We start from the raw sequence: 23,823 nt of genomic DNA on the forward strand, positions 1-23,823 counted from the left end.
CAGTTGTTGTGTTTGGATAAGAAGTAATTTGAAAATTCTCCATCTGTTCTATCTTCCACCGGTATGTTTGTGAAATGGATGATTTTCCCATCTGTGATTCTCTGAGACGTACGGCGTCTGCTTCTGTTCTGTCTCTAGGCGTATAGTAACGGCTCCGCCGACTCCACCAATGTGAGATATTTGAATATTTCATGAGTATGTCTTTTTACCTGCTTTGTCCCACTTTTCCTCTGGAATATAGATTTCACAGTTTCTCACTGTCTCTGTTTTCTCAGCACCTCAGCTCAGAATGACAGATTTTAACACCATTTTGGAGGCGGTTGCTATCACAACAGTCTCAGGATGTGCAGTGGATGCCAGATTTCCACGACAATCACTTCACTTCAAATCTCAACATCTTAGTTCATACCTGGAAGAATGACTATAGAGTTTTTCAGGAATTGGGGCCAAGACGAATTCCCCAACATCTATTTTGTAACCTAGAGTAAATCAGGGTTTGAAACATTCAAATTTCAATCACGGGAGAGATCAATGAGAACCTGAAGATGCCTGTCAGAGTCAGACGGCCACAGTCTCTGCTAACCCAGTATGATGGCAACAGAGATGCTTCGAGCTCCAGTTCTTTCAGTTCAGGTTAATTTGATGAATGCTAGAGAGTACAGGGGCTTTACCTACAAACTGACCGCTGTGTACGGTCAAATGAGGGATTCCTCTTCTTCCAGGAAACGTCAGACAGGTCCTGGTCATCACCAAAACAACCTCTGTCCAGCCGAGGCATCCACAGCTTCCTGCTATGGTGGCGAATTGCACAGATTCATGTGGACTTTCATAATGTCTTTTAAAACAAGCCCTTTCTGAGCTTGTTTTAGGCTAACTGCTGTGGAGATGGGATGTTAGATTCCACTGCTGTGACATTTTGAATGAGTTTAAAGGATCTGAAAAGCATAATCTTGCTAGCTACCCTTCATAGCAGCCGCCAACTCAGGTTTAGGCTAATACACTAATATCACGCATCGTAATTACTTTTGTCGCCACTTAAAAGCCCTTTTGCTCAAAGTTATTCAGAGATTTTGCGGTCATTGACCGCGGCCCCAACAAGTAGAATAGGACTACCCTTACATTTGACGTTTTAATTATCTAGCAGACAATCTTAACCAGAGCGACTTACAGAAGCAATTAGGGTTAAGTGCCTTGCTCAAGGGCACATTGAATCTTTGTTTTGTTTTACCTCTGGGATTCAAACCAGCAATCTTTCGATTACTGTCTCAATGCTCGTCCGAAGTTTGAACCACGGGGATGGCAAATTCACTTTTCAGATGCAGCACCTGACAGCACACACTACTTTTAGATGGTTGTTTTGTGACTATGGACTGAGAAAAATACTTTGCAGCAGGCTTGTCATCGATTAGAATAGGCCTACGTCGTGACCTGCGCTTGACCTCATAAACTATCCATTCAATCATGATGAGTCATGAGTATGTGACCTTTACCGGAATGTCAGAATGCCTCATGGAACTGGTCATCCAGTGTTGAGCAGATGGGATGCTTGCTGTGAAAATTAAACTGGGGACATTGTTCTGTAGGTGTGTTACCTGATGGCTCTAATAGCCTACTGTGCTCATGACACTAATACCCTGACTACACCGCTCGCATCGCGTGCGCGAGCGTTGCAAAATACATTTAGGAATCTATGTTGTTCAATTATTGCACCCACACTGCTCGCGCGCGCCAACGAGCGTCTGCGTTGCCAAGGGTTAAAATAGAAGTCATTCCTATTTCTGACACAGATCGCCCTGCAAGTCCTGCCTCTCCCATCTCCTCATTGGTTTATAGAAGCAAGTACCCTCGTGCCATCTCCTCATTGGTTATACCCACGTGGGTAATTGAAAGATGAAATGTTTTGCCGGTTGTCGTGGTAACACTATGAAAGTGTAGATGCCAATCACCATATAAGTTCAAAGATGAAAAAGCCTGGAAGGAGGAGAGATGACTAAAAATGATTCAGTTGACCTTTTTATGTGTGGATAAACTGTCGGAGTAGAGGACCTTGTGCATTTCAGGTAAAATAACAACTCAATGTTTATATCGAAGGACAAATTAGCTAGCAACAGCAAGCTAGCTAAATAGGATAAATTAGCTAGCAAGTGCAAGCTACATGTTTAATGCTTTTCAACCTGTCCCCAAATGAATGTCATTGGTTCAGAGTTCGTTTTGATATTTTAACTTGCGTGTCATGATCACGTTTGGTGTAGGGGGACAAAATACATTTATGCACGATAGCGCACGATGGCCCACGCACGCAGACGGTTTGGGTTCCGTGTAAACAGTGTGATAGAACAATAATACAACTGTGTTATTTTGGCCATGGAAGAAGCTAAATCGAACAGACATCAAGATTACATTTTGGTCTACTGTCGGAGGCTATAACTAAATACTTAGTTATGTTTCTGTTTGTGTGCCACCATGCCTCACTGTCAACAGAGGCAGCAGGGTAGGGTGAGGCAGAGCCTGCCTCTGAGTCTAACTGTGGAGTGATTATGCTCTCTAGAATGTTCTAGAGCTGTCTCTCGCTCTCCCTTTCCCTCTCTCTCCTCTTACCCTCTTTCCCTATCTCTCTCTCACTCTCTCCACTATCTATCCACTCAAACCTCCATTCCGAGCAGCTCCTTCCCAACAGGAGCATGTTACAGTGCTATTTTTACCAGCTAGCGGGGAGGGATACGGCACAAGCCGTGGACAGGCTGAACAGGAGTCGGGACCACATTTGAACTGAGAAGTGGTTCCAAAAGGTTGGTTATGTAAAGAATATTGGAAAGGAATGGTTTATGTAAGAGAGCTTGCTGTTGTTGACGGGTCAATATGTCTTTTCCCACTGGTTTCTAAGAAAGGCAGGCTCTTCAATTCAGAAGGACAGGATCTTGTTCCCTGGCTCTTTCTGGGCAGGACCTGAGTTGTTTTGTCCGCTTTGCTGTTCAGTCTCCATGTTCTTCTTTTCATAGAATAAAGATGGGTTTTCTTTGAATGAGGCTACTTTCTCTGCTCTTTGTATCTGCTTCCTGCAAACCCTTTCCCCCACCAGACAGTGAGTGCAAAGAAACATTGTTTCTGAATATCAGGCCTAGACTCTCTCCTCGCTACTGAATGAGAGCCTTGGGGTGAACCAGACTGTTGCAGTGTTCTGTCTTGCTCTCTCCTCACTGGGGAAATAAGACGTGTTATAGATCCAATAAGACTAAAAGTATGTGCTCCAACAGTAGACGTGAACATTGTCACACTGCCTAAAGGTCCTTCTAAAGCTCTCAGTATGCAGACCATGATCTGGAGCCAGAGACTACACTGGAAATCCAATTTGAGCAGACTGAAGGGCAGTTTAGGACATTTAGGATGACGAGGTGAAGTGGAGGGTGTAGCTGAGACTAGGGTTGCACATTTTGGTGAATATTCAGAGGTGGAAACTTTCCTTGGGAATTAACGGAAATATATGGGAATTAACTGAAATATATGCAAATTAATATTAATACCATTTAAATGTAATGTTTTTTTGCATTGGATATAGTCACCATATCATATGGAGACAGAAACATAAACCTTTTACCTTGTCATAAGTAGACATAATTGCAAATGATTAAATCGTTCCAATTTAAATTTAAAAAACTATTTAGTTACGAATTGAACTTAAATTAAATGAGTTGACTCCTCACATGAGATGATTTCACAGAACAACAAAAGAAAGGGAATATTGAATGATCCAATGATCCGTCGCATCTCCCAAAAATGTTTTCAACAAACATCTGTGAAATGATAGTCTAGAAACTAAAGCTTTGGTTGTCTTCCTCTCAGGCTTCCATGTCTTCTCCCTGGACCTCCTCAATGTCCACCTCTTGAACATCAGACTCTGAGGACTCTGAGGACTCATCTTCACTGTCATTTTCCAACCTTGTAGAGGATGGTTTGTTGTCAGGCTCAAAAATCCTCAAATTTGCCTGGATGGCCACCAATTTTTCAACCCTTGTATTGGTCAGCCTGTTGCGTGCTTTGGTTGTGTGTTCCCAAACAAGGACCAGTTGCATTCTGAAGCGGCTGATGTTGGTGGGATTTGGAGGATGATGGAGGCAACAGGGGAAAGAGCCACAAAGACCCTTCCACCAGGTGGCTGGTGAGATATGTTGGCACAACTGCCATATTGCTCTCCATCCCAAAGCCCTTGCTTGGAAGTGTACTTCCCCAGGCTTCAGGCAGAAGTCTTCATGCTTTTTGATGTATTTCAGAACTGCAGTTTCGTCTGCTTGGAGCAACAGTGAAGTGGGCAGGGCAGTACGGATTTATTTTCTTACATCTGCAAGCAGAGTCTGAACACCAGACAGGATGGCATTGTCTCCCTCAATCCGTGCAATGGCTACTGCTATAGGTTTCAGGCTGCTTACCACTTTCTCCCAAAATACATCATCCAGGAGGATCCTCTTGATGGGGCTGTCCATATCAGCAGACTGTGATATGGCCATATCTTGGAGAGACTGTCAAACATGATGACAACACCACCCAACAGGTGTTGCTGGGCAGCTTCAATGTGGTGCTCTTATTCTTCTCACTTTGCTTGGTGAGGTAGATTGCTGCTATAACTTGATGCCCCGTCATATACCTAACCATTTCCTTGGCTCTCTTGTAGAGTGTATCCATTGTTTTCAGTGACATGATGTCCTTGGGGAGCAGAATCAATGTAGCATAGCTAATGTGTGTGATGTGAGGGTAGGACTCCTCCACTTTAGACCAAGCAGCCTTCATGTTTGCAGCATTGTCTGTCACCAGTGCAAATACCTTCTGTGGTTCAAGGTCATTGATGACTGCCTTCAGCTCATCTGCAATGTAGAGACCGGTGTTTCTGTTGTCCCTTGTGTCTGTGCTCTTGTAGATTACTGGTTGAGGGGTGGAGATGATGTAGTTAATTATTCCTTGCCCACGAACATTCGACCACCCATCAGAGATTATTGCAATACAGTCTGCTTTCTCTATGCATGTCTGGTTGGGGGAGTGTATGCTGAGCGAAGAACATTCAGAAATGTCTTCCAATACACTTTGCCTGTGAGCATCAGAGGTGAACCAGTTGCATACACAGCTCGAGCAAGACATTCATCAGCATTTCTCTGACTACGTTCCTCCATTGAGTCAAAATAACTTCTGATTCCAGGAGGACCATGAGCGGTTGCTATCGATAAGGTGTCTGGTTCATCATTTTCACCTCGAATAGAAGTAGAGGGACTTTTGTCAAAGGTTGCTTGTTGTGAGCGCTGAGGGAACTTTATGCACTTGGCCAGATGATTCTGCATCTTTGTTGCATTCGTCACATATGATTTGGCACACTATTTGCAAATGTACACAGCTTTTCCTTCTACATTAGCTGCAGTGAAATGTCTCCACACATCAGATAGCGCCCGTGGTATTTTCCTGTAAAGATGAGTAAAAAATAAAATCCAAATACAATTCCATGTACTGATAAATAGTTAGATTAAACAACTAATTTGTAAGATAAATGTTTTTAAATGAAACCTGTATGGGAACAGGTAACTTAACGATCCTCAATTAGCAGGCTCAAGGAAGCTAAAACCCACATGGTAGAAAAAACTAACTAGCAGAAATGGTTAACAAGTTAGAAATGATTTAAACATACTTTGCCATAGGTTACTATTTACTAGTTAATAAAAAATCGAATATGTCGTATAAAATATATTCACCCCACCCAGTATTATAATCAAAACTTACCAGAAAGCATAGTGCTTGGCTCAGACAGTGTAGTAGTGTGGTCTCAATAGCATCTCGTTAGTGTGCAAGATCTTGAGAATCTGCTGCACATGTGATGGAAGACTGCACTGTGCATGCAGAGGGTTGCATTTTCATTGACTTGGGGATAGTATAACCAAAATATGCCACAAGACCTAGAATTCTCTTATGTGTATCAAACAAATAAGGTTCACTATTATAAGCCAACTTTTTTTGATGAATTTAGGAAAAATCCCCAAATTCACTGGCTTAAAAATGCAGGAAATGTACCGGAAAGTTTCCGACCCCATTGTAACCCTTGCTGAGACAGAGGGGGTAGTCAGACATTTTGACATACACCTGCCTTAATTGCTCTCATAATCTCTTGTGGACAGACTACGGAAACATAAATGGCACCGTAGATCTGTCATGATACAACCGGATGTGTGAGGTAACGAGCAGTATTACTTCCGGTGCTTTGGACAAATCACGATTTCGAAGGTGAATTCTGAGGGGACATTTGGTCAATAGACTTGCAAAGAGAGACGGTGGAGCTCTTCCTTCCGGTTCCGATCCTAGTTCTATCTCTTCTTTTTAACATGTATGGACCCAGTCACGAAACAGGAAGTACAGGTTCCCAAACCTCTTCCGTGAACCGTATGGTTTAGTTAGCATGTAGGCCTATGGTAATATGATATTAATATGCATGTCCAGGTGTCGTTGCTGCTCCAATAGCCAGTGATAGTCTCCAGAGAGGCCTAGGGAGCCTGTACTTTCTGTATCGTGACTATACTATGGGAGAGCGAGGGACATTTCTTGGCCCCTGAGGCTCCCTAAGGCACAGTCTCCAGCTGTTGTGGTAACCTTTGACCTCTCCTCCTTCCTGTTTAGGTCATGGATCTAGTCCCTCTTCCCTCCCATTCTCTCCAGACTGCTGATCTGATGTGATAGGCTGGTTCAGTCATGCTATCATGTATATTTCATTTCCATGTCTGAGCGGTAGCCGATGTCATCAGTTCTTGTCTGTTGGAAAGAGCCGTTCTGTGAACATGATGGATCCCACAACTTTCCATTTCTGGTGGCTTCGCGATCTCATCATCGCTCTCTGCTAGACCTGTTGAGGAAGCTGGAGATCACACGAGAGCAAAGGCCCAGTCTAAATATGGACTATGTGTTGATTGAATGTGGTCTCATTTGAAACCCTCAGCTCTCCAGTCTGCTTGGCAGAGACCGATAGCGGAGATTAGCATAAAGACAGGTTTTATTCTCTCTTTAACGCAGCAGGCAGCTAGCTAGTCCACGGGATGGGTTCACTCTGAGGTGTGGGTGTCACCAGGCCCCTCTGAGCAAATCAAGTGGAACGCAATTACCGTGTGCATCCTCGCTCTGATAAGGTTTTTTAAAAGCTTTCTCTCTTTCCCTGGCTCTCGTCTTTTTTCTCTTGCGCTCTCCTTTCTCTCTCCTTCCTTCCTTCCATCTCTCACTCACTCACTCACTCACTCACTCACTCACTCACTCACTCACTCACTCACTCACTCACTCACTCACTCACTCACTCACTCACTCACTCACTCACTCACTCACTCACTCACTCACTCACTCACTCACTCACTCACTCACTCACTCACACCCATCCATCATTCATCCATGCTGTTGCACGTCCAACAGAATTACCAAGGATTCATTGTTTCATGTCTTTTAGTTCGGGAACCTGTCACCCTTGACTGTGTAACTGACAACCCTGAAAGGCCCAGTGGATGCCTGTGCTTGTGGTTGTCTTATTGCTCTAACGGGGCTTGGCGATCAGTCAGCAGTTAAATCACGATAGGCCCTAGATCAGATAAAGCATATGTCTGAAGAAAGTTGTGCATAGCAGGGATATTTGGCTGCTCCAAAATATCCAAGCGGGCAGGCAAAAGGATGGCTGAAGATGACACCGTTCCTTGCTCACACAGTGTGAGCTTAGGAGGGTGCGCGTGCGTGTGCCAGTCAGTCCACCGTTAGTGGGGCGTTGAGCTCCGTCGTCTATTTCAGAATTCAGGAGAGTAGTCCGTCTCTCCACCTGTGACCGTGCGTGTTGTCAGAGAGCCTAGTCGGATGATTAGAACCTAGATGGTAAGTTGGCAGCCACACAGACACACACACTCGTCCCTCACCCACTGTGGCCCAAGGCCAGATCAACAGATGTAGCTGGACCAGCCCCCCCCCCTCACTCTCTCTGTGCCGTGACTCTTCCTGCACTCTAGTTTACCCTCTGATGCAGATGTACAAACCGGGCCGTCACTGTGTGGGTACCGTGAGGGCCGCGATGTGTATACTCCTCCCACTGCCTCCCACTCAGCAGCAGTAGCAGTGGCAGTAGTAGTGGCAGTAGCAGCAGTAGCAGCAGCTCCCTGGTCCATACTGACTACTGAAGGAGCCTAAACCACTAGCACTATGCTAATGCAAATATTGTCCTCTTTGACTAACAATCAATGACCGTGTGATCTCTTTGATGAAAACTCCTGATTTCGCTTAAGATTGGCTACTACAAAACTCCTGAATGTATTAGGCTATGCCTAAAATATCAAAGATTTAAAAAGTAAAATCAGAGTAATTGGCATGGATTATTTTGAGTTTAATTGACTTTTATAAGCTGAGAGCAACTGTTTAACTGTTGAGAATTCCCCTGGCCCTGTCAGCCGATGGGATAATTTAATTATCACTGTTTACGTTCCTCTCTGTAATAAGTAGCTAACGTGTGTTAGTTGTGTGTCCTCCGGCTTGTATATCACTTAATTCTGCTCCCTTTGTCAGGCTGCCTCTTCTGCCTCCAATTATCTGTACTCTCTCTCTCTCTCTATTCTCTCTCCCTGTTTTTGGAACATTCCACATCAGCCTGGACCTATTGTTCGACTAGTGAGGAGAAACATTGGGAAATATGTTTATATTGTGCGGGGTTGTGTGATGTTGTGTAGTGTTGTGTGATATTGAGCAGTGAGATGTTAGCTGGAGGGGACAAACATCATTGTAAATTATTGCAGAACAGAAGGTTACAGCTGTGACTTGTCTTGCTAACGGCACAGAGTAGGGACTACCTCTTCATCTCCCCATAACCTCCCTATGTGGCTCTTGGGCGACAGTGTGACACGAGTCATATTAGGAACACAGAGCAAACTGGACAGAGAAACCAAGTTTGTAGTGTTTAGCCTTGTGTAGCCTATTGTCTTGGATTAAAAGTGATATCTCATACAGGCTATTTTTTTTTGTCAAGAATATGGCTTTTTCAAGTTGCAGGCAACAAATGGGCTCTTATTCACTTGGACGACACAACCTCTTCCAGAACAGACATTGTGTGTGTGGGAGAGTGTTAGAAAAAGACAGAGAGGGAAAAATGACCAAAAACTTGTCATTTTAAAAGAAATCCAAAATTACATCCTTGGCCAGGATAAACATGGCTCGCTCTCTGGGGCAGAATCTATAGTAATTGAAAAGGAAGGAGGAGGTAATGCTGAATCTGAGAGGGGGCAGAGCAGAGGCCTACATTTTGAGCTCTATCCTTTAATGAGATTGGGGAATGAACCTGGTAGTTCAGAAAAACCTCTCTCTTTCTCCTATATAAAGTAATGAGAAAAGTAATGCTGGAATGTTCTCTTACATTTTTTAAATATAAACCTTATTTAACTAGGTAGGTCAGTTAAGAACAAATTCTTATTTACAATGACGGCCTACCCCGACCAAAACCGGACGACGCTGGGCCAATTGTGCGCCGCCTTTTGGGACTCCCAATCACGACCGGATGTGATTCAGCCTGGGTTCGAACCTGTAGTGACGCCTCTTGCACTGAGATGCAGTGCCTTAGACCGCTGCGCCTCTCAGGAGCCCCATTCTATGGGTGTAGAAAGACTGTATGTGTCTTCTGTCTGTCTGTTTCTGCATAGTAGTTGGATTGCAAGATTAAACCAATGAATACCAATTAACAATCAGCAATTGCTCAAATGGAGCTAATAGCATAATAGCATTCTAATGAGATTCAGATCTGTTGCAGAATCACAAGATAAGGAGAGAACAGTTAGAATTGGCCCAGCTTCTGTAAACAGTTAGAATTGGCCCAGCTTCTGTAAACAGTTAGAATTGGCCCAGCTTCTGTAAACAGTTAGAATTGGCCCAGCTTCTGGGAACAGTTAGAATTGGCCCAGCTTCTGGGAACAGTTACAATTGGCCCAGCTTCCGGGAACAGTTACAATTGGCCCAGCTTCTGGGAACAGTTAGAATTGGCCCAGCTTCTGGGAACAGTTAGAATTGGCCCAGCTTCTGGGAACAGTTAGAATTGGCCCAGCTTCTGGGAACAGTTAGAATTGGCCTAGCTTCTGGGAACAGTTAGAATTGGCCTAGCTTCTGGGAACAGTTACAATTGGCCCAGCTTCCGGGAACAGTTACAATTGGCCCAGCTTCTGGGAACAGTTAGAATTGGCCCAGCTTCTGGGAACAGTTAGAATTGGCCCAGCTTCTGGAAACAGTTAGAATTGGCCTAGCTTCTGGGAACAGTTAGAATTGGCCTAGCTTCTGGGAACAGTTAGAATTGGCCTAGCTTCTGGGAACAGTTACAATTGGCCCAGCTTCTGGGAACAGTTACAATTGGCCCAGCTTCTGCCACTTGGGTGTTCTGTCATGTTTTGGGAGAACAGCTGCATTTTAAAAGATGTTGTGTGAAGCTCTGGATCTGCTGACAGCGCACACACATGCCTGCTGTATAATCTCACGGGAGATGCTTGTTTTCTTGCACAACAGCCCGTCTCTTCTCTATTCGCTCGGGGCTAGGTTAGGGATTCATTGTGATGGGCCTGAGAAGAATACTGCTGTATCCGTGCCAGTCTCTCTCAGGCTAATGATTGCCTGCCGACGGGCCCTGGCTCCCCCGGTCCTTGCATGTGAACGGATGTATGTTCACAACAAGTGAACGCTCTGGAGTGTTTCATCGTGTCCCTGGCTGCCCGCGGCCATGCGTCTCCCTGATAGTCACGATCTGCAATCTCAACTGTCTGTAGGTACATTAATGATCTGGCCGGGGTCTGATCTACTTTTAATGGTGTCAGTGTGGATTCAACATGCAGATGCATTGAGTCGTAGGGAAATACGCGGACATTAAAAGGAGTACCGACCACTAGCTTATCGGTGTACATGCAAGGACAGAATACATATCCCCTTTAGAGCAGGGGCCAACCGGGTGCGTACGAGTTCTCCTTTTTCCCGAGGAGTGGGCCATTCAAGGTCTGTGGCTTAGAATTGGAACTAAGTCCGTGTCCCAGGTGAGTGAATTGCTCGACTGTACAGTAGAGAAGGAATGAATGAGAGCCTGTAGTCAAAGCCATCAGGAGGAGGCCCAGTTGTTTTGACAGGTGCTCAGCTAGCTGCTACTGTAGCGGGTCATTTCTGTGAGCGCTAACTGCAACCAGACGTCGGCCTAGAGGTTTAGGGGAAGAGAGGGAGCACTGAAAGCACATGCTGCTGAGAGAGAGAGAGAGAGAGAGAGAGAGAGAGAGAGAGAGAGAGAGAGAGAGAGAGAGAGAGAGAGAGAGAGAGAGAGAGAGAGAGAGAGAGAGAGAGAGAGAGAGAGAGAGAGAGAGAGAGAGAGAGAGAGAGAGAGAGAGAGAGAGAGAGAGAGAGAGAGAGAGAGAGAGAGAGAGAGAGAGAGAGAGAGAGAGAGAGAGAGAGAGAGAGAGAGAGAGAGAGAGAGAGAGAGAGAGCACACACTTTGTGTTCAGTGTTGACGAGTTAAGGAGACACTTTTTAATCAACGTGTGCACATGTTCATGGTATGTGTGCTTTCCTATTTTGTGTGGAAGGAGCACACCTATTGCTCTCCCCTATCTTGCAGGAGCCTGGTTTTAATGTGGTGGACTACTGCAGTCATCTGCATAACCGAGAGTAGTTATGTAGGACTTTATCATCATGAAGGGTAGCGGTAGTACTGTCCCTGTTAAACTGAGCAGAAGACGACTTAAGGCGCTTTGGACGAAGTCGATAAGCACGGAGGTAAAATGTCGGCTTTCAAGAAAAGGTTTGAAGGATTTTGTTTGAATTCATTTGTTTGTCTCAAGTACGATGCATTAATAATTCTAACTGGCTAGTTCACTTTTCATGGGCCAACATATATTTATGTTGTATAGCATCTTCTAGCTGCTTCTAGTGCCAATGCCGTCCTTAGACCAGGCAACTCAGACCACGGGCCAGGTGAAGTCCGGAGTGTTCCAGAAACATAGTTCTGCAATCTGCATAGAATATTTACAATGCCTGGAGAAAATAGGGAACATCTCAATAACCCCCCCCAAAAAAAACTGCTTCCAAAACAGGCCTGTTTTAGTCATAAAAATGCATCTGCAGCGCTTTGACAGAGTTATTTTAATGACATTCTGGTGGTACTGTGGTCAGATTCACACAGTGTGGAGGGAGAGAGAGAGCTCTGCCACTGAGGGTGAATATCATTGACTATGCAAGGCTCTGTTTATTATAATAATAATACATTAACTTTTTAACTTTTTAAAGTGCTATTCATTAAAATAATCTCACAGCACTTTAAAGCAACAACAAAAGACAATCAGTTTAGGAAAACAACATCATTCATGAGGTGGAAGGTCATGAGAGGGTCAGGAAAGCTCATGGCTTGAGCGGTCATCGGAAGGAAGTGGTCATAAGGGGGAGGAGCGAGCAAAGCACGCCTGTGACATCAAGGTGTCTCGCTGCCCCTCCCCTCTGTGTGACTCGGATGAAGTTTGAGCTCAGTCGTTTCAGTTCATGAACTCCGGAGTAGGTCTAGGCTAGCTGCTCCTTCACTATTACCAACATGAAGCACCCGCTTGGGTGAAGCTACGGGCAGTCACCTGGCGCCAGAAAGCACACCACAAGAGTAGCGTTAATCCTCCCTACGATCCTCATCACTCCACACCTCTGCTGTGCCATCTTGCTTTCGGTTTTCCAACATCCTCAACTTCCTGACACTGTGTTTATGAGTACTGTGTGTGTTTATGAGTGCTGTGTTTATGAGTTCTGCCTGCGTCCGTGTCGGAGGGGAGAGTTAGACTGAGGAAGGACCGTTACAGGGAGCATGAGGCACTACAGAGCCAATAACGCTCTGTAGTGCGTCACAAGTTGTGGGCAGCTCCTCCAGATCAAAGACTAACACTTAGGGGCAAATGGGGAAAGCGAGAAGGGGAGGATGGAGAGGAAAGAGATGATGGGGGGGGGGGGGGGGGGTTGGCCAAGCACCCACTGACTAGCTGTTTTTACATCCTTCTTTGTACTTGGAGCCCTGGCTGTAAAACTTGGATGATTTCTCTTTTCAAACAGGGTCAGCGTGGACATGTTTGTTCTCCGTTTAGTTTATTTTGGCTTGAAAGAAAACGTTTTAAAGCATCCAAAATGTTTACTCGGGTGTTTTTTGTTGACTAGCCTACATGGTTCTGTCTAGGGCTGGGTGATATGACGATATATATCGCGTGACTATAGAAAAAAACGTCTATCGTTTCATATTATGCTCTATTGTTTATTTCGTTGTGTCGCAAATCACACTTTACAGCAAGGTTTTCGTCAATTGGACGACACTTTGTGTAGATTTGCATCACAAACAAACATGGAGCTCGTAGCTAAAAGAGGGGCTACTTCGGTCGCATAGACGTGGTTTTGGTATGAAAAGTCTGACACTGACTAGAAAACCGCTGCAAAATATGCCGCAGGCCGGTCCCGACGACAGGCCAAACACCACTAACCTTTTACCACCTACGCAAGAGTCATGTGAAACAGTATGGAGAAAGTTTACGGATGAGACCTAAAAAAAGTAGTGCAAAGAATCACAAAGATAGGAGATAACAGTTGCCGTTCCAACTTATATCTGCAAAGACATGGCCCCAATATCCACGGTCGAGAAACGGGTTTCATGAGTTGGTGCTAACACTCGACCCAGGGTGCCAAATGCAAATTGACACGTGACACGTATTAATGACAAAATAACATGCAAAACAGGCAAGCCTCCAAAAATATATATACTTTTTAGGCCTATATTTATTTTGTTTGCAACTATAGTTGAATTGTTTTCTATTTACCTTTTTTTTGTTGATTTTATACATTAATATTTTGTTACATGCTTAATTGAAAATTTGCACAAAGGTTCTAAATAAAAGGAGAAATAATACAACTTGAGTAAGTACCTTTTATTTGTTGAGAATAATTCAACATGTAATAAGAAATTGTTTATATAAAATTACCACATGTAAAGGCCTATTTCTCAATTGAATTTACAGGAAATGTGCTATATCGTGATATGTATTGTTATCGGGATATGAAATGACCTACATGGCCAAAATCTCATATCCCAATATCACCCAGCCCTAGTTCTGACAGCCACTGGGACTCTCCTGTCTCTCCTCAACACTATGACCTCTTAACCCCTAGGCCCCTTCACTCCCATTCTATTTTTAACCAACAATCCTCCTAACTGTTGCTCTCATCCCAACAGGCTACACACACTGTGGTTTGTCAATGCTAATCTTCCCACAGCTGCCTCAGAGATCTGTTTGGGATTAAATTACTGTTTTCTCAGAGACACCGAGGTTTTCACATGTCCTCAAATGGCTTGGGGGAAATCTGAAATGTGGGACAGGTCAACATCATTGTGGTCTGATAGGGTCCTATGTACTCACTCTTACATAAATTAATGATTTGTAGGCTAATAGTGAAATTAAGTGATGCTTACCATTAGGGCGGCACAATTAATTTAAATTGCAATATAGACATGTGCCATATCTATATCGCACGGGGCTGCAATTTTTTTAAATGCCATGAATGCAACATTCAGATGTAGTAAGGGTCCCCTGGGACACTTGGGTTCCTACCCCGTCACAACAACTTCTACTGTACCTGGCTGTCATTAGTTATCATGCCAAACAACACAAACCATAGAATCAGAATACACATTTTATGTATATGATTACAACAGTTCATCCAAGTTTTTAAATTTAAATCGCTGGTAAAATCACAATATATGGTTAAAAAACAATTGTAGTGCAGTGCTACTTACCATGTTTAATGGTAGCCTGAATGTCCCAGATCTGTTTGTGTTGTCTTGCCAACTCACGTATGGTCATTGTAAAGCCAAACGCACAACATATTTGGAACCAGGCTATAGTTAAGTGGGTCAAGCTTAGGGTTGCAAAGGGTCGGAAACTTTCCCGTTAATTTCACGGAATTCTTCTGGAAATGTTTCATGCCGAAGTTAAGCCCTGGAATTTGGGGAATTTTGCTTAAATTCATCAAAAAACTTAGCTTATAACAGTGGACCTTTTTTTTTGTGGGATACACATAAGACAATTCTGGGTCTTGTGGCATATTTTGGTCAAACGTTCCCCAATTCAATGGAATTGCAACCCTCTGCAGGCACAGTGCATTCTTACATCAGATGTGCAGTGAACTCATCTATCACATGAACAGCTGATTCTCAAGATCTTGCACACTAACGAGATGCTATTGAGCCCACACTACTACACTGTCTGAGCCAAGGACTACATGCTTTCTGGTAAGTTTTGATTACAATACTGGGTGGGGTGAATATATTTCATATGACATATTTTTTTTGTTAACTAGTAAATATTAGCCGACAGCAAAGTGTGTTTAAATAATTTCTAACTTGTTAACCATTTATTTCTAATTAGTTTATTTGCTACCATGTGGGTTTTAGTTTCCTTGAGCCTGCTAAAAGTGAGGAGAGTTAATTCATGGAATTGTATTTTTTTATTTTTTTTAAAACTTATTTGTTTCTTATCTTTACAGGAAAATGCCACGGGCACTATCTGATGTGTGGAGACATTTCACTGCAGCTAATGTAGAAGGAAAAGCTGTGTACATTTGCAAATACTGTGCCAAATCATATGGCAAGAACGTAAAGTTCCCTCAACGATCACAACAGGCAACCTCTGACAAAAGTCCCTCTACTTCTATTGGAGGTGAAAATGATGAATCAGACACCTTATCGATAGCAACCGCTCATGGTCCTCCTGGAATCAGAAGTTATTTTGACTCAATGGAGGAACGTAGTCAGAGAAATGCTGATGAATGTCTTGCTCGAGCTGTGTATGCAACTGGTTCACCTCTGATGCTCATAAGCAATGTGTATTGGAAGACATTTCTGAATGTTCTTTGCCCAGCATACACTCCCCCAACCAGACATGCTTTATATACTCATTTGCTGGAAGCAGATTTCAACAACAGAGTTCAAGTGAAGGTCAAGCAAATCATAGAGAAAGCAGACTGTATTGCAATAATCTCTGATGGGTGGTCGAATGTTCGTGGGCAAGGAATAATTAACTACATCATCTCCACCCCTCAACCAGTAATCTACAAGAGCACAGACACAAGGGACAACAGAAACACCGGTCTCTACATTGCAGATCAGCTGAAGGCAGTCATCAATGACCTTGAACCACAGAAGGTATTTGCACTGGTGACAGACAATGCTGCAAACATGAAGGCTGCTTGGTCTAAAGTGGAGGAGTCCTACCCTCACATCACACACATTAGCTATGCTACATTGATTCTGCTCCCCAAGGACATCATGTCACTGAAAACAATGGATACACTCTACAAGAGAGCCAAGGAAATGGTTAGGTATGTGAAGGGGCATCAAGTTATAGCAGCAACCTACCTCACCAAGCAAAGTGAAAAGAATAAGAGCACCACATTGAAGCTGCCCGGCAACACCCATTGGGGTGGTGTTGTCATCATGTTTGACAGTCTCCTGGGGGGGGTGTCTCTCCAAGAAATGGCCATATCACAGTCTGCTGATATAGACAGCCCCATCAAGAGGATCCTCCTGGATGATGTATTTTGGGAGAGAGTGGTAAGATACCTGAAACCAATAGCAGTAGCCATTGCACGGATTGAGGGAGACAATGTCATCTTGTCAGATGTTCAGACTTTGCTTGCAGATGTAAGAAAATAAATCCGTACTGCCCTGCCCACTTCACTGTTGCTCCAAGCAGAGGAATGCAGTTCTGAAATACATCAAAAAGCATGAAGACTTCTGCCTGAAGCCTGGGGAATTACACTTCCAAGCAAGGGCTTTGGGATGGAGAGCAATATGGCAGTTGTGCCAAAATATCTCACCAACCACCTGGTGGAAGGGTCTTTGTGGCTCTTTCCCCTGTTGCCTCCATCATCCTCCAAATCCCACCAACATCAGCCACCTCAGAATGCAACTGGTCCTTGTTTGGGAACACACACACCAAAGCACGCAACAGGCTGACCAATACAAGGGTTGGAAATGGGTAGACATCCGGGCAAATTTTAAGCTTTTTGGGCCTGACGAGGTTGGAAAGTGAAAGTGAAGATGAGGCCTCAGAGTCTGATGTTCAAGAGGAGGTCCAGGGAGAAGACATGAAAGCCTGAGAGGAAGACAACCAAAGCTTTTGTTTCTAGACTATCATTTTACAGATGTTTGTTGAAAATGTTTTTGGGAGATGCGATGGATCATTGGGATATTTCAATATTCCCTTTCTTTTGTTGTTCTGTGAAATCATCCCATGTGAAGAGTCAACTCATTTAATTAAAGTTCAATTCATAACTAAATTGTGTTTTTTATTTATATTGGAAGGATTTAATAATTTGCAATTATGTCTACTTATGATAAGGTTAAAGGTTTATGTTTCTGTCTCCATATGATATGGTAAATATATCCAATGCAGAACAACATCTACATTCATTTGCATATGTTCCCATTAATCCCCACAGAAAGTTTCCACCTCCTGAATATTCCCCAAGATGTGCAACCCTAGTCGAGCTTGAAGAAGAAATGATTCTACCTCCCCAAGTGTCGGGAGATAGGATAGCCTTGTCCCTGTTTGCTGGAAGCCTTGTTAGCTGGATGGATGCCTGGCTGTGTGGAAGTGGACAGACGGTGATTCCAAACAACCTCGATCTCCACTGTGCTGCCGTACTGTCAACACATCATCATCCCAGTCTACAACAGGATGTTTCTCCCGTAGCGCCTCGCTCCCATAAACATTCTCTCTCTCTGTGTGGAGGGGTGATGCAAGCCCGGCTCAATCCTGTCACACACGGGGACACACATGGCACGTACGCAGATGCATACACACGCACATACCTGCAATAATCCATTCCTATCTGCAGGCATTCTGCCTTCTGATGTGTGACAACTGCTCAGTGTGCCAATTCACCCTGAACAAAAATATATATGCAACATGCAACAATTTCAAAGATTTAACTGAGTTATAGTTCATATAAGGAAATCCGTCAATTGAAATAAATTCATTAGGCCCCAATCTATGAATTTCACATGACTGGGAAAACAGATATCCATCTGTTATTCACAGGTACCTTAAAAAAAGGTAGGGGCGTGGACCACCATTTGCCTTATGCAGCGTGACACATCTTCTTCACATAGAGTTGATCAAGCTGTTTATTGTGGCCTGTAGAATGTTGTCCCACTCCTCTTCAATGGGTGTGCGAAGATGCTGGATATTGGCGAGAACTGGAACACACTGTCGCACACGTCGTTCCAGAGCATCCCAAACGTGCTCAATGGGTAACATGTCAGGTGAGTATGCAGGCCATGGAGGAACTGGGACATTTTCAGCTTCCAGGAGTCGTGTTCAGATCCTTGCGACATGAGGCAGTGCATTATCATGCTGAAACATGAGGTGATGGCGGCGGATGAATGGCACAACAATGGGCCCTCAGAATCTCGTCATGGTATCTCTGTGCATTCACATTGCCATAGATAAAATGCAATTGTGTTCGTTGTCCATAGCTTATTCTTGCCCATACCATAACCCCACCATGGGGCACTCTGTTCACAACGTTAACATCAGCAAACTGTTCGTCCACACGCCATACACACTTGTCTGCCATCTGCCCGGTACAGTTGAAACCAGGATTATTCCGTGAAGAGCACACTTCTCCAGCGTGCCAGTGGCTACTGACGGTGAGTATTTGCCCACTGAAGTCGGTTACGACGCCAAGTTACTACGCCAAACTGCAGTCAGGTCAAGTCGCTGGTGGGGACAACGAGCACGCGGATGAGCTTTCCTGAGGTGGTTTCTGACAGTTTGTGCAGAAATTCTTTGGCTGTACAACCCCACAGTTTAATCAGCTATCCATGTGGCTGGTCTCAGACGGTCCGGCAGGTGAAGAAGTCTGATGTGGGTGGCGTGGCTACATGTGAGGCCAGTTTGACGCACTGCCAAATTCTCTAAAACAAAGTTGTAGGCGGCTTATGGTAGAGAAATTAACATTCAATTCTCTGGTAACAGCTCTGGTGGACATTCCTGCAGTCAGCATGCCAATTACATTTCTCAACTTGAGCCATCTGTGGCGTTATGTTGTGTGACAAAACTGAACATTTTAGTGGCCTTTTAAAGTGATCATGATCGTGCTGTTTAATCAGCTTCTTGATATGCCACACCTGTCAGGTGGATGGATTATCTTGACAATGGAGAAATGCTGACAAACAGGGATGAGAAATGAGCTTTTTGTGTGCATGGAACATTTCTGTCATCTTTTATTTCAGCTCATGAAACACGGCACACAACACTTGACACGTTGTTTATATTTTCTGTTCTGTGTATAATCATTTCTCCACAGTCACAGTGGCAATTTGAATGGCTTATACTTGTTCAGCCTCCCAGTGCAATAACAGTAAACTCCCTTGATGTCACTGGATTACCTCCTTTTAAGGGGATACTGCTGCTTTCACCCTCAAAGTATAGCCGGAATAGCCGTCTTTTAGCGGCTATAACTGGTCAGGCCACACGGTCATGAAAAACTATTTGGTCTTGGTTTTTGGTCCCCGGTGTAAAGAAATCATGGGAATGCTGTGATTCTGAGTGGGAGAGAATCCTCCTTCCCCTCCGCTACCCTAGAGCACGATATAAGACAGAGTCCAAGGTCAACTTATTTGGGTTTGGCAGTGGTTGTAACAGCCCTGTACAATGATAGACATTCTGTTCCTCCAACGAGCTGGAACTCTGTCCGTTCTATTGAGGTTGAGGGGAATGGCATCGGCTGGGTTGTAAAATCAACACAAGGCACAGTGAGATTGATCACAGAGGAGCTGGCGGCTGGCTGGCAGGCAAACAAATGTCCCCAGCTTTAGAATTGATTTGCCTCTTGGCAGCAATGCTTTCACTTAAGGATCTTTGTCATTAAGGAAGCAGGCAAGTGAGGCAGCGAAGCCGAAAACATTCCTCAACACTTACACTGAGATCAAAATGTGTGTTTATGTGTCAAGCAAAGCAAAGTCATTTATAAATCCCTTTAGTATACTTCTGTTTCTGTTGAGAGACTAGATGTAGAAATATGTGTAATCTCGGCTCTTTTCATTTCTGTGCCTCTTCAATATTACGATAGAGGTCTAATGAAAGTGTGTATGCTTGTGTTTTAAACCACAGCTGTGCCAACATGAGATAGGCTTGGCCCTATAGCAGCCAATGTGTGTCAGCCAGCCTCTTCTGGTCTGTCTTCTGATACTAGTGGTCTGAGTTTAGACAGGCAGCCCAATTCTGATCCTTTTTTAATTTTTTCATTATTATTTATTTTTTTACTGATTTGGTCATTTCACCAATCAGATCAGCTCTTAAAATATCCGATATGATGTGATTGGTCAAAAGACCAACAAAAAAAAATATCCAAGTTGGGCTGCCTGTGTAAACAGTGCCGTGGTGTCAGTTTGCACTGTGCTCTCTTGGCCCAGGGTCAACCATGTGACACCTGACTGCCATGAACCAGCTGCTGGGAAAGACTTGACCCTGGAGGGAAGTAGGGATTCATTGGAGGAGAGGAGAAGACGACCCTGGGGAGACAGGAAGTGACCGTGGCAGCAATACAAGCGGACCTCTGCACACAGGAAGTCAGAAACATGACCTCGGTGACCTCCGGTCCAGAGAGCACCATGGGAGCTGTCATAACACAAACAGCCTTTACAGACCAGTGCTAACCAGCCAGGCACCAACAGATGGTTACTAAACAGCAACAAAAACAGTTGTCAGTCTGCGAGGGGCGCAGCGATCTAAGGCACTGCAACTCAGTGCTAAAGGTGTCACTACAGACCCTGGTTCGATTGCCGAGTTAAATAAAAAATAAAAAATCCTCTTGAACCAGCCTAGTGTTGAGATATGTTGGCTGTTGTAAGTCGCTCTGGATAAGAGCGTCTGCTAAATGACTTAAATGTAAATGTAAATCAAACAGCCTCGACAAACTAATATTACAAAACACCACAATGTAGCCCCTAAAGGAAAATGATTAATACAAAAATATCCATTAGAATCCAACCGTACATCATTTGTTAATTTGCAGTCTTTGGCCTTCCTCTTATTCAAGGACAGGCTTTAGAAATTCAAAGAGAATCGGCGTGAACCGAGAACAGATAATACCTTCCCATTACAGCTGGTAGTGAGATCCATATCTTTAATAGGCTACAACTGAGTAAGGCAAATGGGAGCGCTCAGAGACATTTATGGGTTATAAAAGCCAAACCGAACCTCGCTTCAATTAAGAAATTGCTGCGCGGTGAGGAGAGGGAGGGAGAGAGCAAGAGAGGAGCTGTATTAAAAACGTTGACCTTTTTAAAAAAGCCATTCAGCATGGTACTGTGGGCTGAGTGGAACTGAATACTGTTGTATCATCACATTACTTATTCCTCATTCTTTAAAACTGGCTGGTCTCCGGGTCTCAACTGCATGGGGAAATGTAGTGATTTTAGCAGGTCAAAACTGCTCTGAGTCTGAACACAACCGCTCATCTGCCTCTCTTAGAGAAGTGCAGTTTGGGAGCAAAGCACATGGTGCAGCAGTGAGTAGAGGGACGGTTCCCAGTTCAGTCACTGTAAGCCAGCACAGAAATAGCCTGCACTTAAATTTGTGTTCACATGAATGTCGAATATAAAACAACCATTTTTAAATCTGTAGTATGACATCAATCCAGAAGAGCCTATAGAGTTTCAACCTCAACCATGTGAGAACAATGGAGAATGCGTTTCCCTGTCCATTAAGACCCGGTCTAATGCTTCACTGAGTCTCTCAGTGGTGGAGTAGTCTCTGGCTCAGAGAGCAGCAGACCCATCTGCACAAAGTAATGAACCACTCAACACCTCCACCAGTGCCTGGATCTATGTATGTATGTGTGTGTGTGTGTGTGTGTGTGTGTGTGTGTGTGTGTGTGTGTGTGTGTGTGTGTGTGTGTGTGTGTGTGTGTGTGTGTGTGTGTGTGTGTGTGTGTGTGTGTGTGTGTGTGTGTGTGTGTCCATGTGCGTGTCCAAGACTAGCCTCCCCTACGTTAGCAGGTATGTCCCTAGAGTACGGTACTTCGGGACGTGAGGGAAAGTTTTTAGTGGACTTGCCTACATGAGTGCTGATGTAGGTCTGACTCGGGGCCCTTCCCAGAGTACTTATTTTGTCTGTTGACACTCATGCCAACAACCGTATTAATGTGCTGAACATCACAGTCTGCACACACTTACCCCTCATACCTACACTTACCCCTCATACCTACACTTACCCCTCATACCTACACTTAAACCTCATACCTACACTTACCCCTCATACCTACACTTACCCCTCATACCTACACTTACCGCTCATACCTACACTTACCCCTCATACCTACACTTACCCCTCATACCTACACTTACCCCTCATACCTACACTTACCCCTCATACCTACACTTAAACCTCATACCTACACTTAAACCTCATACCTACACTTACCCCTCATACCTACACTTACCCCTCATACCTACACTTACCCCTCATACCTACACTTACCGCTCATACCTACACTTACCGCTCATACCTACACTTACCCCCCCTCATACCTACACTTACCCCTCATACCTACACTTACCCCTCATACCTACACTTAAACCTCATACCTACACTTACCCCTCATACCTACACTTACCCCTCATACCTACACTTACCGCTCATACCTACACTTACCCCTCATACCTACACTTACCCCTCATACCTACACTTACCCCTCATACCTACACTTAAACCTCATACCTACACTTAAACCTCATACCTACACTTAAGCAGCACACCAGCAGCACACCAGAGTGGACCAGTCTCTCTGCTCCTCTGTGAACCAGGGCATGGCTAAACCCGGCTCTCTGTATCTCTCCTAGACTGGGGAGCCACAAGCCAGTGCACACCATTCTACTACTGTGGCCTGCACAGCAAGAATACGCAGACGTAAAGCCAAATCAGCAAACCTTTTATCGAGACAGTTTTGGGTAAGGTTCAAGTTCTGTTTGTGTAAATGGTACAGTTTACTTCCACTCATGTAGGGTTGTCGTCCCCTCCCCCTTTGCCTTGAAGAAGCAACATTTTGATAATTTGTAGGCCTTCATCTTTATTTTTCAAATTGGAGGGATGTACAGTTGAAGTCTGAAGTTTATGTAAAACTCATTTTTCAACCACTCCACAAATTTCTTGTTAACAAACTATAGTTTGGGCAAGTCGGTTAGGACATCTACTTTGTGCATGACACAAATAATTGTATCACAATTCCAGTGGATCATATGTTTACATACATTAAGTTGACTGTGCCTTTAAACAGCTTGGAAAATTCCAGAAATTGATGTCATGGCTTTAGAAGCTTCTGATAGGCTAATTGACATAATTTGAGTCAATTGGAGGTGTACCTGCGGATGTATTTCAAGGCCTACCTTCAAACTCGGTGCCTCTTTGTTTTGACATCATGGGAAAATCAAAAGACATCAGCCAAGACCTCAGAAACAAATTGTAGACCTCCACAAGTCTGGTTCATTCTTGGGAGCTTCATCTGTACAAATAATAGTACATAAGTATAAACACCATGGGACCACGCAGCCGTCATACCGCTTAGGAAGGAGACGCGTTCTGCCCTTTCGAGATGAACGTACTTTGGTGTGAAAAGTGCAAATCAATCCCAGAACAACAGCAAAGGACCTTGTGAAGATGCTGGAGGAAACGGGTACAAAAGTATCTATATCCAGAGTAAAATGAGTCCTATATTGACGTAACCTGAAAGGCCGCTCAGCAAGGA

At 44.1% G+C, this 23,823-nt stretch overlaps 1 protein-coding gene across 6 annotated transcripts in view; it reads left to right on the forward strand.

Annotated features, from left to right (window-relative positions):
- LOC124008688 (cytoplasmic protein NCK2-like) overlaps nucleotides 1-23,823 on the forward strand; it is a 55,159-nt gene that overhangs the window by 7,411 nt on the left and 23,925 nt on the right. The window contains exons 1-2 of one of the 6 annotated variants that reach the window (XM_046320191.1): nucleotides 2,760-2,789; nucleotides 22,922-23,029. The exons of 3 other annotated variants lie outside the window; for them this stretch is intronic. The gene's annotated coding sequence lies outside the window, so the exon portion shown is untranslated. Of the gene's footprint in view, nucleotides 1-2,663; nucleotides 2,790-22,921; nucleotides 23,030-23,823 lie in introns of those variants that run through there. 2 more of the 6 variants (XM_046320189.1, XM_046320193.1) reach the window with 2 other exon arrangements.

Source organism: Oncorhynchus gorbuscha, linkage group LG21, assembly GCF_021184085.1.
Source record: "Oncorhynchus gorbuscha isolate QuinsamMale2020 ecotype Even-year linkage group LG21, OgorEven_v1.0, whole genome shotgun sequence".
Classification (NCBI taxonomy): Eukaryota; Metazoa; Chordata; class Actinopteri; order Salmoniformes; family Salmonidae; genus Oncorhynchus; species Oncorhynchus gorbuscha.